This window comes from Balaenoptera ricei, chromosome 6 (genome assembly GCF_028023285.1).
Source record: "Balaenoptera ricei isolate mBalRic1 chromosome 6, mBalRic1.hap2, whole genome shotgun sequence".
Lineage (NCBI taxonomy): Eukaryota > Metazoa > Chordata > Mammalia > Artiodactyla > Balaenopteridae > Balaenoptera > Balaenoptera ricei.
In genome coordinates, this window is record NC_082644.1 from 81,434,005 (window position 1) to 81,450,041 (window position 16,037).

Sequence of the window (16,037 nt, forward strand, 5' to 3'; positions counted from 1 at the left end):
CTTCCAGGGATTCCTGCCTCCTATTAGCAGGAAGAGTGTTACACCAGATCCCAGTGTCCTACCTTTCTTCATTGTCCATATTTCCCTCATGTCCTACCTTACATCCACTTCCAAGACAATGTCTCTGTTCCGGCTATTTATTGCTGAGTAACGACTCCAAACCTCAGTCATTTAAAATAACATTTTTTTTTGTTATCATGATTTTGAGGGTTAGCATTTTGGGCAGTGATCAGCTTCCGTTCCACTTTACATTGACTGGGATGACTCAGTGATATCCAGCAGAAGGTAGGTATTATCTGGATGGACTAAGAACACTTCTCTTGTTGCCCTTGGAGGGGCTCGCTGGAAGGCCGGACTCAACTGTTCCCTCCCCTTCTCCACCCAGTCTCATAAAAGCCGCAGCGTCTCTTCATGGGGTCTCTTCAGCAGGGCAGTCTAATCTCTTAATGACATCTTAGGGCTCACTATTCTTGAATATATTCCTTATGACACACGTTTGTCTTTGACTTAAAAAACTCAGTAGCGAGTGTTCCAGGAGAGAGGAGGTGGAAGCTTCCAGTCCCTTAAGACCTAGAAACTGGCACACGTCGCGTCTGCCATAAGCCGTTGGTCAGAGTGGTCACAGAACCTGCCCAGATTTGGAAGGAAGCTTCACAGACCCCCACCTCCTGATGGGGGTGGTGTCACATAGTTAGTGAACATCACTGATCCACTGTAGCTACCTGCAGAAAAGCCACACTGAAGGCAGGGGCCACAGTATGGAGCAGTGGTCAGGCACCCAGGCTCTGGTAATTCTATGAGTTAGGAGCCTGACCCCACTATTTACTTGATGCATGCTCTGGGGCATTTCGTCTCTCTGGGCCTCAGTTTCCTCATTTAAAAAAAAGCAGAACTAATACTCATCCCTACTTCATAGAGTGGGGGAAGTCAATACATGCAAAGCACGTAGGACAATGCCCAGCACATGATGGAGAGCTGTAAAGATGAGCGGTGCGCCATTGTTAGACAGCGGCAGAGAAGTTTCATTACTCATGGTCTTAATGCCTTCATCTCCAAAGAGGTTGTTCTTTGCTTTACTAAGTGGCCCAATGACATGACATAAGCCACTCTCCTTCACCCCCAAAATCCCACCCCCACCCCAAAACCCTACATATATATCCTCCACAAGGGCAGCTTACCTTCCCCAAAGGTGATTAAGAAAATTGCTGGCAGCTTTAAAGTAGCAGATTGTCTCTACCTTGAGCCATGCAGGTTTCAATGTTCTTAGGACCAAACTTGGTTACAGCACCCTGTTCCACCTATCACAGCACTTTAAAAATTGGTTGAAATTAACTGTTTATAATTAGCTGTCTCCCCTATTAGACTGAATTCTTGAAAGCAGGAACGTGAAATTCCATCTTTTTATTCCCAGTGCTTACAAGATACCTAGCAATATGTGTTCAATATACAGTAGTCCCTCCCCCACCTCCACCTGCATTTTGTTTTCCATGGTTTCAATTACCTGTGGTCAACCTCTGTCCAGAAAAATTAAATGATAAATTCCAGAAATAAACAATTCATAAGTTTTAAATTGCACACTGCTCTGGGTAGCATGATGGAATTTCGAGCCATCCCACTTCATCCCAGGCAGGACGTGAATTTTACGTCATCACAAGAAGAAGAAAGGTGAGTACAGTACAATAAGATATTCTGAGAGAGAGAGAGAGAGACCACATTCACATAACCTTCATTACAGTATATTGTTATAATTGTTCTATTTTATTATTAGTTTTGTTAATCTATTTCTATGCCTAATTTATAAATTAAACTTTATCATAGGCATGTACATATAGGAAAAAACACAATATAGATAGGGTTCAGTACCATCTGCAGCTCAGGCACCCACTGGGGCTCTTGGAATGTATCCCCCACAGATAAAGGGGGACTGCTGTGTTTGTAAATTGGGTGACAGTATTTTCTTTGTTATTCAGCCAAGGTGGAGGTGGATTAGAATGACTGTAGACGTTGTACTGGTGAATAAAATGTTAGAATTACATTCTTGCAAAAGATTTTTAAAAGCTGAAAAAGCAGCATATCATAAAGTATACACTCAAGGGTAGTAATTAAATAATATTTTGTTTATTTCTCTTTAAAATATATAGTAGGTCTTACAGGGAGATCAGCTCTGTGCTTTGTGACCACCTAGAGGGGTGGGAGAGGGAGGGTGGGAGGGAGGCCCAAGAGGGAGGAGATATGGGTATATATGTATATGTATAGCTGATTCACTTTATTATAGAGCAGAAACAAACACACCATTGTAAAGCAATTATACTCCAATAAAGATGTTAAAAATAAATTAATTAATTAAAAAGTGCCTAACACAACAAAAAAATAAAAAAATAAAATATATAATGGTCCTAAATCTAATTCAGATGTCAGTTTCAAATTGGATACATAGTAAGTAGTGTACCATGGTCCCACTGATGGTGTGGTACTAAAAGTATAGCACCACCTGAAATTATAGCTTCTCTCCTACTCTTATTTTTGCTCTAGTTTATTTTTTATGTATCTATCATTTCTCATCACTTTCTGAAGTTTTTGGTTTTTTATCTTTCTGTCATATGGACATCGAGTTCTGGGAAACATACTTTGTTTTCCCTCTTGGTTTTATAACTCTACCTTTTGGTTTTCCAGACAACTATAGATTTGCCCTTTTATCACTCTTTTCACAGAATGTTAACATTGCTTTTGATTTTCAATGGCTCTCTCTCTTCCATTCCTCAAAGATTACCTATCACATTTAGGTCATTGTTCAGCGCCCCATGTTTCCAAATAAAATCCAGTATCTTGAGTTAGTTGGGTCCTAGTGGACTTAAATGTAGTGGAGAATGACAATGACAGTAGATGAATCATTGCCAAAACTTTCCTAATGAAGGTCCCTAAACCTACTCAGAAAAAAAATATTAACAAAGCCACTCATTCTGTTTGCTGAACACCCAAAGCAAAACATTAAAAAAAAAAAAAAAGATATAGACAATACTCCAGTACTCTTTTCTAAGAGAATCTTGCTGTAAGTGAATCACCACTGTAACCCTGAATAAGTGCAAATGTTGTAAAGTCATGATTATATCCTGGATCTTATTTGGTTTCCTGAGAAGATTTCTTTTACTTTGAGGTGCATGCTTATTCAAAGCCCTTGACTGTGATCACTCACTTTATTTGTTGGTTTAATAAAAACTGTAAAACTTATGGATTGATTTTTTAAAATGAAACTAGGCCATTTTCAACAAATACCTATTGGTGATTGCAGTTTATAAATTGTGCTGAACATTGTGGGGAATGTTAATAATGATAGAGTCCTTCTTTTCTAAGAGCCTCTCAAAGAAAATTATAGGTGTTAGAGTTGAAAGGAAATTTGTGGGGTTTTTTAGTCTAGTTCCCCAAGCTTTATGGATAGGAAACCTAAGGTCTGAAATGCTAAGTGATCTTGGGAAATGCATTTAACCTTTCTGAACTTCAGTTTCCTCATTTAAAAAAAGGAAATCCTAGTATCTAACTCATAGGGTTGTCATAAGAATTAATGTGATAATAAATGTAGAGTATTGAGCCAACTGCTATCCATAGTAAGTTCCCAATAAATGGTACCTTCTTTTACTGTTATTATTGGCTATGATTATACAAATAGGAAGTGCCAAAACAAAGACAGAAATCCATTTTTTTCAAACCCATTGTTTTATATAGTTCTTCATGCTATAAATGTATTATTTTCCAGTGTGGGAAACATTTCTCTTTCAGTAAAGTCATATTCAGAAATAGATGTTAATTGTCAGATTGCCATTTGTTTTCACCAGATCACAGCAGGAACAAAAATAATGTTTCAAACAAAACTAACAATAGTCCCCAAACTTTTTTTCTGTGTGTGCACTGCTTAAAATGCAACGTTAAGTTAAAAGTTAAATTTTTTTTAAAGTTAAGACTTTCTAATATAGACACAGATTAAATGTCACCCATTTGTTCTGCTAAGCATCCCAAATGCTACAGGATTTGCTCCAGATTGTAATTCCTATAAGATCTTTTGCACTTTCATTGCTTACGAGTTTATCTCGTAGCTGTTACAGTAGTGGTCGGTCTGTGCTACCTCTTCCTAAGGGTCAGTGGTAAATCCTGCTGTCCTTCCTCATTTGCATGCTTCCCATCCAAAACTGGGCAGCAGCCAGTGCTACTGGGACGCTGGTGAATTGGATGCTCACCAACCCTCTGTTTTTGGAAAGCCTATCTTCTTGTTACTTTATGTTAAATATGGATGGGAAAGGCTCTCCTGATCTAACCTACTATGTTTATCCAGATCTGAAATGTAAGTGTTCCTTTCTTATGGAAACCTGAGTGGGACAACATTTAATAAAGTTCTACAGAACTCAAACATGATGCTGGGTCTTAAATTTGCATCTCCTGGCCCGCTCTATACTTATTTTAAAGCAAGATTTTCCATGAATTTAGTGACATTAGGTAGTTTTCACACTTTGAGGAGAGAAGTTCTTTGAATGTAAGTGAAATTCTTACATTTACTTTGCCTTCAATTCCTCTTTATTGATTTCTGACATCTAGCGCTATTCACTCATCAGCTTTAACCCTAAAAGCAATGGTGCTTGAATTAGTCAGGGTTCTCCAAAGAAATAAAATGTATACATGTATCTCAAAAGATTTATTGTAAGGAATTGGCTCATGTGATTGTGAAGGCTGACAAGTCCCAGCGTCTGCACTTGGCAAGCTGGAAACTCAGGAGAGCTGGTATATAATTCCACTCCAAAGGCAGGGAAAAAAACAAACAAATGATGTCTCAACTGAAGGCAGTGAAGCAGGAGAAAATTCCCCTTACTTGTTTCATTCAGGCCTTTAACTGATTTGATGATTGGATGAGGCCCACCCACGTTATGGAGGGCACTCTGCTTCACTTAGTTTGCTGATTTAAATGTTACTCTTACCCATAACACCCTCACAGAAACACCCAGAGTAATGTTTGACCAAACATCTGTGTACTTCCATGGCCCAGTCAAATTGACACATAAAATTAACCATCACAGTGCTCAATGGATTGTCTTTAATCTCTTATACAGTGAGAGACCAGGATTACATTTTTGTTATTCACAAATGTATATGGCTATGTCTCACATGAAATTAGCCATGACTGAACTTCTAGTTTCATAGAGGTTTTATTTTGCTAAGATAATTCTAAAACATGGCACTTGTAGGGCTAATTTGCTAATGTCCCTGTATAGAGTGAATCAGACACAAATGGGAGTCCCAACATTGTTTTCATTTTGTGGGAGAAAAATGTGGCTTACTGTTAAAAAAAAAAAAACAACAAAAGAATGGAATTTGAAGGTATCAGATCTTAATTTGAATCCAGGCTTTGTCATGCAACATCTGTGTAAATTAGACATATTATTCAACTAAGCCTTAGTGCCCTTCTCTGCATAAATTGGGAAAAATAATACCTACTTCAGAGTAGGCATAATTTATGCAGATACTTAGAGTACTCCCTTTTTTAGTTTTAAATCCTTATTAGATTTTTATTGGACCTTCTCATTCTACTTGTCTCTTAACCTTTTTATATTTTTATGTCTCTGAATTGAATTATTAATTCCAATACTTCTTCTAATTCACTAATTCCCTATTCAGCTGTGTCTAAACTGTTATTCAATGTATTAATGTTTTAACTTCAGGAAAATATTTTTAATATCTAGAATCTTTATTCAGTTTTTTTTCAAATCTGCCCTGTCTTCCTTCATAGTATCTTTGTATGTATGTGTGAGTGAAGATATTAATTTATTTTTTCATTTATGTCTTTTTAATGGCCTCTCAATAATGAAGGATTTATTTAACAAGACATAAAAAGTACAAACCATGGGCTTCCCTGGTGGCGCAGTGGTTGAGAATCTGCCTGCCAATGCGGGGGACACGGGTTCGAGCCCTGGTCTGGGAAGATCCCACATGCCGCGGAGCGGCTGGGCCCGTGAGCCACAATTACTGAGCCTGCGCGTCTGCAGCCTGTGCTCCGCAACAGGAGAGCCTGCAATAGTGAGAGGCCCGCGCACCGCGATGAAGAGTGGCCCCCACTTGCCACAACTAGAGGAAGCCCTCGCACAGAAACGAAGACCCAACACAACCATAAATGAATAAATAAATAAATAAATAAAAATTTAAAAAAAAAAAAAAAGTACAAACCATGAAGTGAAAGATTAATAAATACAGGAAGAATAAAATATTTTAAAAATTTAATTTTTAAAGCTCCTATATACAAAGTTGAGACAAGCCACAGATTGGGAAAAGATGTCTTCAATGCATATAACAAAAAAAGTGTTGATATCAAGAGCATAAATAGAACTACCACAGAACAAGTAGAAAAAAACCAATTATATTAAAAAAAAGATATTAATAGGCAATTAGTTGACTAGGAAACCCAAATGACTAATGAACATAAAAGACTTGTCATGTTGGGGGAAATTGAAAAAAATTATTAGAGAACCATTTCGCATTTTATCAAATTGGTAATAAATGAAGAGTCTGACAATAGTATGAATGTATGAGAATGGGAAATTTCAAAATTCACTGGGCGAAATGTAAATTCTTACTACCATCTTAAGAAGCAATTTTTCATTATTAATAAATTAGAAGTTATTCATTCAGTAAATTTCAGGTCATAGTTACTTACCCCTAGCAAAACTTTCATATAGCTCTACAATTACAGTTCCTGATTACAGTTCTTTTGTAATAGGGGAAATATTAGAAGTAATCTATATCTCCATTAATATGAGAATGGATTTGTGGTATAACCATGCAGTTAAATCCTGTATAGCAGGTAAAAGGAATGAATTAAGTCTATATATTAATTTGACAGAACTCTAAGAAATAAGACTGAGTGAGAAAAATAAGAGTAAAATAGCATTTATGTAAAATTTAGATATGCATAAGTACTATATATCGTTTATGGACACAGTTTATGGAGTAAGGTGTAAAGATTAACAAAGATGTATGCAGAATCAGAATAGTGATTTGCTATAGGCTAGCAGATCGAGGCAGTGGAATAGGGGAGATGTGCAAGGGTCAGCTTGAACCAAATCTGGAATTTTTCAAAAATTGTTAAAATATGCACAAATATATTAATGTTAGTATTTATTAATCCTGTATGGATATGTATCTTTTGTATTTTTCTCTGAAATGCTATATTAAAATGATTATAAATGAATAACTAAAATCTATCAAAATAATAATTAAACAAAAATTTGGCCTGAGTAAGATTAAGTTGTATGAGGAAAATCAATTGAGGAGATTTATAATTCGTTTTCAAATGCCACTTCTTTCTGATTGTGAGGAAGATATACTGGTATTGTTGGCATATAATTGTTCATAGTGTTTTTTTATGATCCTTTGTATTTTTGTAGTATCTGTTGTAATGTCTCCGTTTTCATGTCTGATTTAATTTACTAGAGTCCTCTTTTTTTTTTGGTTAGTCTAGCTAAAGGTTTATCAACTTTGTTTTTTTCACAGAGCCAACTCTTAGTTTTGTTAATCTTTTCTAGTATTTTCCTCTTCTCTCTTTTATTTATTTATGCTCTAATCTGTATTATTTCCTTCCTTTTTCTAACTTTGGGCTTAGTTTGTTTTTTTTTTTCTAGTTCCTTGAAGTGTAATGTTAGATTATTAACTTGAGATCTTTCTCTTTCTTAATATATGCATTCATAGTTTTAAAAGCTACTTTTAGAATTGCTTTTGCTGAATTCCATAAGTTTTAGTATGTTGTATTTACATTGTTATTTATCTGAACATATTTTTGAATTTTTCCATTTGATTTTTCTTGGATCTCCTGGTTGAATTCAGGAGTGTTTTATTTAATTTCCAGGTATTTGTGAATTTTCTAGCTTTCCTCCTGTTATTGATTTCTAGTTTCATACCATTGTGGTCAGAAGAGATACTTGATATAATTGTGTATTTACTACAGGTTTTTCCTTCATGGTCTCCACAAGGCTTACATAAAATATCCCATAGTTATAACATACTATTTTAGGCAGATAACAATTTAACTTTGATAGCATACAGAAACTCTATTTTTTTTTTAAACATCTTTATTGAAGTATAATTGCCTTACAATGGTGTGTTAGCTTCTGCTTTATAACAAAGTGAATCAGTTATACATATACAATATGTTCCCATTTCTCTTCCCTCTTGCATCTCCCTCCCTCCCACCCTCCCCATCCCACCCCTCTAGGTGGTCACAAAGCACCGAGCTGATCTCCCTGTGCTATGCGGCTGCTTCCCACTAGTTATCTATTTTACATTTGGTAGTGTATATATGTCCATGACACTCTCTTACCCTGTCACATCTCACCCCACCCCCTCCCCATATCCTCAAGTCCATTCTCTAGTAGGTCTGTGTCTTTATTCCCATCTTGCCACTAGGTTCTTCATGGCCTTTTTTTTTTCCCTTAGATTCCGTATATATGTGTTAGCATACGGTATTTGTTTTTCTCTTTCTGACTTACTTCACTCTGTATGACAGACTCTAACTCCATCCACCTCATTACAAATACCTCCATTTCATTTCTTTTTATGGCTGAGTAATATTCCATTGTATATATGTGCCACATCTTCTTTATCCATTCATCTGTCGATGGACATTTAGGTTGCTTCCATGTCCTGGCTATTGTAAATAGAGCTGCAATGAACATTTTGGTACGTGACTCTTTTTGACCTATGGTTTTCTCAGGGTATATGCCTAGTAGTGGGATTGCTGGGTCGTATGGTAGTTCTATTTGTAGTTTTTTAAGGAACCTCCATACTGTTCTCCATAGTGGCTGTATCAATTTACATTCCCACCAACAGTGCAAGAGGGTTCCCTTTCCTCCACACCCTCTCCAGCATTTATTGTTTCTAGATTTTTTGATGATGGCCATTCTGATCGGTGTGAGATGATATCTCATTGTAGTTTTGATTTGCATTTCTCTAATGATTAATGATGTTGAGCATTCTTTCATGTGGGGATGATGACCTTTTGATGACAAGGTCAAATAAGTGAGTATGGGAAAGAGGCAGGTTCATTTTCTCTTTGGTCTCAGGAGAATTCATAGCTGACACCTTCTTAGACCAGAAGCTGTGTTCATCATCTCCTCTCTCCCCCTGATATCACTTAGGAGAGAAATTGTATGGAGTTTTAACAGCACAGTTTTGGGAATCAGACTAGCTCAACTATTTACTTAAACTTTTCAAGTCCTACTCCCCACCCCACCCCCACCCGCCGCCTGCGCTTTATTGAGGTATAATTGACAAATAGAATTGTATATATTTAAAGTATACAGTGTGATGATTTGAGATACCTATACATTATGAAATATTTACCATAACCAAATTAACACATTCATCACCCCCACCCCACATATTTACTATTCTTTCTTTCTTTTTTTTTTTTTTTTTGGTGAGAACACTTAAGATCTACTTTCTTAACAACTTCCAAGTATACAATACAGTATTTTTAACTATAGTCACCATCTGTATGCTAGATCCTTGGAACTTATTCATGTTATAACTGAAAATTAGTACTCTGACAAATATCTTTCCATTTCCCCCACCTCCCAACCCCTGGTAACTACCATCCTACTCTGTTTCTATGTGTTCGCAAGTCCTAATTTCTTTATCAGCAAAAACAGTGTGATAATATGTATAGCATAATTTGCTTCTTGTTTTTTGAGGATTAAGTGAAGTGTGAGTTAATGCTTACAAAGTACTAAGTAGATAGCCCAGCATACAGTAACCTCTAGATCGATGTTAGCTGTTATGATTTGTTAGTAGTAGTGATATCCCAAGTAATTAGTATGAGCAAAACATTTTGAAATATATGTGAGGTCACAATATGAACACCAACATCCCTGATACACAGTGATTATGAGACAGAAGGCCTTGTGCACTCAGAAACCCATTGTGCCCCACTATTGTCTGCCAGCCTGTTATCACAAGTCAGGCTTTCATGGGTGGTATGCCATACGATATTTCTCACTTGGATATTATTAATGCTGTATCTGGAATGTGGGTAGTGTTCCTTTAAAAGATTGTAGCCTACTATTTCTACACAAGTTACTATGAAAAAAATTGCATTGTGTTGTGATAAAAGAGCCCTCTCAACCAGAACTAAAGTGTTGTTTCCACAACACTGAAAGAGAGACTAAACAAAGCAAACTGGAAAAGCTGCTTGGTGTTGTGTGAGCAGTTCACATTGTTTTCCTTTTTTATTGTACTGTTTTACCACTGGCAATCAGTGTAGGGCCTTCACTTATGAAAATATAGCTGTTGGCAGTTTAGGCTCAATTTCATTCTCTAGCTGTCATAAGTAATCACATGGGAAGATAATAATTGATGGGAATTTTGTTTTCTTTCCCTTTTTTTTCTTTTATTTTTCTTTGAGGCAACTTGTTAGAGAGGAGAGCAGGTAAGATTGATATCTATGGTATACTGCAATGCTTGGAAAGTACACATACATTCTCAGACATTCTATTCACATAGGGAAAAGAGAGAGGCAATGCCCTATTTAAATTAAAGAATTTGCTATCATTGCCACTTGTTCCCTACTATTACCTCCATAGACTCTTTTTTTAAAATTGAATTATAGTTGATTTACAATATATGTAAATGTGTTAGTTTCAGGTGTATAGCAAAGTGACTCAGTTATATATATTCTTTTCCAGATTCCTTTCCATTATAGATTATTATAAGGTATTGACTATAGTTCCCTGTGCTGTACAGTAGGTCCTTGTTGTTTATCTGTTTTATATATAGTACTGTGTATCTGTTAATCCCGAACTCCTAACTTATCTCCATAGACTCTTGACGAAGTAAAATACCAAAATTTTGTTCAATGCATTGCAGCAGAAGATCTGTGGTTTTGTTGGTGCCTTTTATAATAAAGGCTGTCTTCATGCATTCTTGCTACAGATGTGTAACCTGAATTGAAACTGGGCATTAGTTTTCATTAAGGAATTCTCATGAGTTTCATAGATGTGATAATGGTATTATAATTATAAAGGAGAATGTCCTTACTGGGTATTGTTTTGTTTTGTTTTTTGTAAGCATTTCATACTGAAGTACATAGGGAAGAAATGTCATCATATTTATTATTTACTTTTTACTACTTCATCAAAGCAGTACTGAAAGTAAATGTTGCAAAATGTTAAAAATGGTTAAATATGGACATTGAGCACATGTGATTCATTATTCTATGCGCTACTTTTCAGTAAGTTTTAAAATTTTCTTAATAAAAAGTTGAAAGAAATCTTTTTGGTACACTACTCTTCTTAAAAACAAAGAGTGCTATTTAAAATGGTATTTTCTGAAAAGAGAATTTATAATGCATAAAATGAAGAGTCATAGAAGTAGACTAAACAAAGTTTAACAGAATTAAAAATGTCCTCAAAGCAGAATCTCCAGATATACCATTAAAGATTTAGAGGTATAGAGGTATTTGCCCTTTTTTTTTTTCTTTTTTAGGAGGACATTCAGTTTATGACGATGATGACTTTTCTAGGTATAGGGACTAGGAAGATCAATACGATACGTTCCTTAGAAGACAAAGAACCATAGAAACTTTCAGACGGCAAGCTTGGTGCTTTAGTAGAGGGAATCGGCCTGACACAATGAGAAGAACACAGATTTTGCCTCCACGTGGCCGTGGTGCTGAATTGGGCTTCTGACTGTAATTTACTAGCAGTGTGAACTTGAGCAGGTTTCTTGGACCAAGTCTCAGGTGTCTCCTCGGTAGAATGGGGATAATAATATATATCTTGCAGGGGATGTTGTTAGTATCAAAGGAGGTCACAGGCATAAAAAGTTTAGCACAGAGATGTGGGAAATAAAACTCCTGTCCCTGTGACTATTAGTAGCATTTCATTAAAGGCAAGTAGAAGAGGAGTGATCAGGAACTCAGAAGAGGTGAAATTTGAGTTGAGCTTTAAAGAATGGAGAGGATTTTAAGACATGAGAGGGAGCATTCCAGGTACATAAGAAGGGTGGAGCTGAAGACAGCAAGTGGTTCAGTATAGTTTCATTATAGGCTTCTTGGAGTGGAGTAATGGAAAGATAGGTTAGAGCCTGATTATTGTAGCTTTTCACAGGTAGTCCAAGGGACTTGTGCTTTACTTTGGATGCCAGGTGAAGAAGCATTGAATGGTTTGGACAAGCTTCGACATGGTCAGTTGTGCTCTGAGAAGTTCAATCTGGCAATCAGATTCATGTTGGCCTTGGGAAGTTTGAAGGCAAGTGTACATTGCAGAGTTTCCCGATCCTCTACCCGATAGTCGTCCTCCTTCCTTCCAGGACTCTGGTTTTGTTGGGGATGGTGACACAGCAGCTTGGAAAGGAAACAAACAATTTAAAAAAATGCAACCACATTTGCCATCCTTCTTTGAAGTAAGGGGTGGCATTGTCTAGTTTTGGCTAGTGTGATATAAGCTAAAGTCATAGGGTGGGTCTTCTGAGAAAGTACTTTAAAAGTAGGAGACAGCCTTAGGCAATAAAACTGCCCTGTGAATATGCTTAGAATATAAAAGTATGGAAAGCCAGTAGTATCTTGGGTTTCTCATGACTCTGTGGAACTGTTTCACTATCCTACACTGCCTATTGCCAACCTTACTGTTATATGAGAGGAAAAGAACTCCCAATTTTTTCCAAGAGGCTGCATAGATGGCTGTTTTGTGTTATGTGCAGCTGAATTCAATCTGCAACTGAGGTAAGCCCCAATTAGGAAGCTTTACCAGGGTGAGAAGGAAATGAGAAGCAATAGGGAGCTGGACTGTGGTAGGGACAGCATCAGTAGAAATGGAAAAGACTGGTAACCAGGAGACACATTAGGAATAGACATCACGAGACCATTACTGATGGATGTGTGGCTGGAGGGAAAGGAAGGGGTCCAATATGACTTTCAAGTTTAAGCTTGGGTGATCAGGAGAATGGTAACATTATTGGCAGACCAAAGATACCTGTAAAAAGGTAGCTTAAGTGACATGTATGTGAAAATAAATTAAATTTTAGATGACTGAGTTTGATTCAAGAAAGAAAAGCCTGGATACTCCAAGAGCTGAATTAGTAGTATGAACTCTCAAGCCCTTAGAAAAATTGGTAGAAAGAAATAATAGGGTATGGTAAAGGGTCTCCTATCAGATTGCAGGGCTTCTATTTATTCAGTATGAAGATGGGCCATACTGACTGGTCAGAATTTTCAAACATGGGTTTAAACGACACTTGGAAAATATGTTATCATTTCCTCTAGGGCACAGTAGCTAGAAAAATGCCTTACTTATCTAAGGCGTAGGTCTGCTTTGAGAGTAGAATATGGGCTAGGTGACCTCTGGATGTGCTTGATAGTTCTATGATTCTATAATTATCTCAGGCTTCAAATCACTTTCCAGGGAACAGCAAATAATTCTTACTAATAAAACACAATTTGAAACTTGGAACTGAAATTACACATTTTCAATGAAGCGTTGTAATAAAGTTAGTGACTGGAGACTCCCCCTAGGAATAAAGAGCTAAATGTATTGGTTGGCCTCCCGTGCAAAGCCAAGCTAAAGTCTACACTGATTCATCACGTGGAAGATGTGGATCCTCTATATAAGTTTTAAATATAAACCTGACAGCAAATGAAAGAACTAAAAGGACATTGTTATTTAACCGTGGAATCTGCAGTTAATTCTAATAGGCACTCTAAAGTCTAAATTCTGCATCAACCCCACTGAGAAATTGCTGCCTGAATCTAGTTCCTGCATTTAGTTCCCTTCTGAAACCTGTTTATTGGTACTGTGGATGGAAACTCATCTCTGGGTTCTTTATAATTTTGCCAATAATAAGAGACCAACGTTATTAGAAAAAGGTAGCAAGATATGGGGAACTTTATATCAAAAAAAGTTTATCCCAAGTTCCTACCCATTCAGAAGAGCAATTTTTTTTTTAAAAGCAATTATGTGGGCAATTTTGTTTGAAAGAGACTTCAGCATATGACAGAGAACAATTATTAACGTAAATGATTTGTGGTACAGTTGTTTTCTTAAAAATTATATTTCCCACAGAAGCGTAGTGCTTCTGATCTGAAATGTAGGCTCATACAAATAATAAAGTGCAGTGATTCCCAAAGTGTCTTCAGGTAATAGTTGTTCCTCCAAAAATTTTTCCCTGGTCAGATAAGTTTGGGACATTCTTTTTAAACAAAATTACTAAGTTGCTTTCTTGCAGTTCTTGCCAGAGCCTTTATAAAGCTCTGTGACTCACCAGAAAGGAATGGAAGAAGCAACATTTTCAAGAATATTACCTCTTAGAATGATTTTTGTGTGATCCCAAACTTCTTGCCACAGTGTACGGGGTCATCTATGGGCTCCTGATCCAGTTGGTCTAACTGAATTTCTTTCCTTGGGAATTTGACATTGAGATCAAGAAATTTACTCTCTCTCTCCTTCTCCTCCTCTCTCTCTCTCTCTCTCTCTCTCTGAGGTTAGACGCATAATATGTAAGCTCTAAGTGACCGTGTTTTTTAGTCCATGTAGATTAAAGAAACAAAGGAAGTCTGTCTGGACACAGAAAAAACAAACACAAAGGGAGGAGTGTGCAGGAGCGGGCAACAGAGAGAGGAAATGCTCTGAAAGTGCTTTAAGTCCCTCTTTGTACTTTTTTCAGCTATATCCTTTTCTTTGTGGTGGATTTCTTTCTTTCTTTCTTTTTTTTTTTAAGGTTTAATTATTTCCTTTTCCCTCCAAAAGGGGTATAATGACTACAGTCACACAAGTTTATGGCAGAATAAGACATAGAAAACAGGTCACTCCACAGTCAGCTCAATGCCTTTTCGATGACAAGGTTCGTACAAGTCTTGAATAATACTTTAAAAATATTAGCTTGTAGTTAAATTTTTTTAATGTTAGGAAATTAAAAGACGTCACTAATTTTTCCACTGCAGTAATAAACAAAAGTTATCCATGCTTCCTTATGTGTATACATGATATTTAGCTCACTTAATATTTAATAGAGAAAATTACAAAATAAAAATAACACAGACTTATGTATCTACCACTTAAAATGAATAAATGTTAATGCTCATAATATTTGCTTAAAACCCTACGTCTGACCCAGTCACTCCAAACTCTCCACAAAGACCACCCTAAATATGAATTTGGTGTGTATCCAAACCATTTTATTATATGCTTTTATGGTATAGGAATCTCTATTCAAAATATACGTATTTTAACAAAATGTATTTAACTGATATACAATTTATAACACTATGCAATTGTCTTTCTGCACTTGACATTATGTTCGCATATGTATTTGCAATGCTTTTCCTATTTTATTTTTATTGAGCAATATTTAGCATTATTTTATAAACATTATCCTTTACCTGAGAGACATTTTGCCATGTTGTTGTATGGCTTTAGTATTTATACTTTATAATGCCTGGATAATCTCCCACTGAGTTGACAAATGATGGTTTGCTTTACTCTTCTCATATGGATTAGGTAGTTACCATATTTTTTGGCTATTATAAATAAGAAAATAAAGAAGTAAGTATATGATACAATTTAGGATATTTGTATCTGAAATTAAGAGAAAGCCTCATTAGTCATGGCTTAAGCCATATTGGTATTTGCTGTTTGCATAGTAGACCAATAGGCTGCTTGCGACCTGAGTCGGGTTTTCTGTCCTTCTTTTCCTCATTTTTTTTTTTTTTGAAAATCTATTAATATTTAATTTGTTGAATTTCAATACAAAGAAAGTATACTGCCATTAATTTTCCAATCCTTCAAGTTAATAAAGTCATAAGATCTCTTTTAATACAGCATAAACTGAAATATACAGAATTTGTCAGGAGATAGTCTATGAATGCTTTATGAATGAATGAATCAGCTGATTTTTTTTTAACGTTTTTATTGGAGTATAATTGCTTTACAATGGTGTGTTAGTTTCTGCTTTATAACAAAGTGAATCAGTTATACATATACATATATCCCCTTATCTCTTCCCTCTTGCATCTCCCT